The sequence below is a fragment of the Macaca nemestrina genome, chromosome 10 (assembly GCF_043159975.1).
Source record: "Macaca nemestrina isolate mMacNem1 chromosome 10, mMacNem.hap1, whole genome shotgun sequence".
Taxonomy (NCBI): domain Eukaryota; kingdom Metazoa; phylum Chordata; class Mammalia; order Primates; family Cercopithecidae; genus Macaca; species Macaca nemestrina.
The window spans coordinates 131,924,069-131,926,819 of record NC_092134.1 but is presented as its reverse complement, the minus strand read 5'-3'; the positions used below and the strand labels follow the sequence as shown (position 1 = coordinate 131,926,819).

Here is a 2,751-nt window from a genome sequence, read left to right as displayed (position 1 = left end):
CTCCATCTCCTGACCTCGTGATCCGCCCGTCTCGGCCTCCCAAAGTGCTGGGATTACAGGCTTGAGCCACCGCGCCCGGCCTGAAATAATAATTTTTAAAATAATCAATCTATAGGAAGCCAAGGCAGTAGGAAGAAAAAAAGGAAACATAAAATACGTTGTAGCAAGCCATCTTGTTTGTTTGAGTGAATCAGAAAGGAGGCGGCAGCTGTGTCGGCGGCGGGAGCTGCTTCGAAGCTACACCTCACAAGGGTAGCCCCCTTTCCCTGTCCCCTCCCCCGACCCTTTTCCCCTCCCCGGGCCACCCAGCCCGCCCAACTCCCAGCGGAGAGCAAGGTTTCCTTCTATTTTCATAGCCAACCAGAACAATGTTCTACGCACATTTTGTCCTCAGTAAAAGAGGGTCTCTGGCCAAAATTTGGCTAGCGGCCCATTGGGATAAGAAGCTAACCAAAGCCCATGTGTTTGAGTGTAGTTTAGAGAGCAGCATGGAAAGTATCACCTCACCAAAGGTGAAAACAGCATTACGACGTCAGGACATCTCTTACTGCGAGTAGTTCGAATCTATCACAGAAAAGCTAAATACCTTCTTGCAGACTGTAATGAAGCATTCATTAAGATAAAGATGGCTTTTCTGTCAGGCATTGTTAACCTGCCTGAGGAAAATCGGGAAGCAGCTTATAATGCTATTACTTTACCTGAAGAATTTCATGACTTTGATCAGCCACTGCCTGACTTAGATGACATTGATGCGGCCCAGCAGTTCAGCTTGAATCAGTGTAGAGTGGTAGAGAGAACCAAGAGAGAAGAAATTGAGAACACCAGTATTTTACAAGAAAATGGATTTGGTGATTTTGGAAAGGGTGGTTGTTAGATAATGAGCAAAGGCAGTGCTTTTGACGATGAGGACGTGTTAGTAAGCGCTACTGCATCTAACCTCCTATTAGAGTCTGAACAGAGCACCAGCAATCTGAATGAGAAAATTAACCATTTAGAATATGAAGACCAATATAAGGATGATAATTTTGGAGAAGGAAATGATGGTGGAATATTAGATGACAAACTTACTAGTAATAATGATAGCAGTATCTTTGATGATCCCCCTGCCCTCTCTGAGACTTGGGTGATGTTGCTGGAGCAGCCTACAATGATGACATGGGTGAGGATAAGGTATCAATGGGTGGGCCTGATAGCCCTAATTTAGTGGATCCACTGAGCCAATGCAAACTATGACTGATCAAACAACACCGGTTCCAAATGAGGAAGAAGCATTTGCATTGGAACCTACTGATGTAACTATTAAAGAAACAAAAGCCGAGAGGAAGAGGAAGCTAATTGTTGACAGTGCCAAAGATTTGGATAGCAAGACAATCAGAGCCCAACTTAGTGATTCTTCTGATACTGTTACTGCTTTGGATGTGGCACCACCCACCAAGAAACTGATGATGTGGAAAGAGACAGGAGGAGTAGAAAAACTGTTTTATTTGCCTGCTCAGCCTTTGTGGAATAATACACTACAGAAGCTTTTTACACGCTGTTTTACACTGCTTCTACCAGAAGACCTTAGAAAAAGGAGGAAAGGAAGAGAGGCAGATAATTTGGATGAGTTCCTCAAAGAATTTGAAAATCCAGAGGTTCCTGGAGAGGACCAGCAACAGCAGCATCAGCAGTGTGATATTTTCAATGAGCCCATTTTGGAAGAGCCAAGCCACCTCCAGGAGTCAGTGATGGAGGCCAGCAGAACAAACCTGGATGAGTCAACTATGGCTCCACCACCACCTCAGGGAGTTAAGCGAAAAGCTGGACAAAGTGACCCAGAGCCTGTGATGCTTCCTCAGCAGGTGGAGCAGATGGAAATACCACCTGTAGAAGTTCACCCAGAAAAACCTACAAAATATGTCAGCGACTACCAGAGTTAGAACTTCTGCCAGAAAAAGAGATGGAGAAAGAGAAAGAAAAAGAAAATGATGGAGAGGAAGAGGATGAAGATGTTTCAGGTGATGATCAAGATCAGGAAGAAAGAAGATGGAACAAAAGGGCTCAGCAGGTGCTTCGTGGTCTTCAGCGAGCTTTTGCCAAAACTGGAGCTGAATCTTTCAGTTTGCTTGAGTTACATTGAAACACGAACAGAAAACAAGCTGTCACAAAGTTCTACAGCTTCTTGGTTCTTAAAAAGCAGCAAGCTATTGAGCTGACGCAGGAAGAACCATACAGTGACATCAACGCAACACCCAGACCAAGGTTCCATATTATATGAGGAGTTAGAAGCATTATAGCTAGTGTTCATTTCACTAGTGCTGCAAATTGCCCCCATGTGTAGGCAACACAGAACCCTTTGAGAAAACTTAGATTTTTGTCTGTACAAAGTCGTTGCCTTTTTCTTTCTTCATCTTTTTTCCAGTATATTAAATTTGTCAATTTCATCTTTGAGGGAAACTGATTAGATGAGTTGTGTTTGTGTTCTATTGGAGAAAACAGCACCCCAGGGACTCAGAAGATTATTTTAGCAGTTCAGAACAGATGTGTGCAATATTGGTGCATGTAATAATGTTCAGTAGCAGTTGAAAGTCAGGATTTTATCTTAGTTGTTCATTACTGCATTAAGAAGGAAAACCTGTCTAGGAAAATGCCTGACAGTTTAATTTATAATTATGGTATAAGTCTTTGACAAGAAATAAAAAACCCGTTCTATCAGTAACACTGGCAATCTTCTTGTTTACCATTCTCCTTAGGGATGGCATCTGAAACAAC

General features: G+C 42.9%; 1 pseudogene; it reads left to right on the top strand.

The window, feature by feature from the left end:
• Nucleotides 1-282: 282 nt before the first annotated feature.
• Nucleotides 283-2,257, top strand: LOC105499872 (double-strand-break repair protein rad21 homolog pseudogene; annotated as a pseudogene).
• Nucleotides 2,258-2,751: the final 494 nt, after the last annotated feature.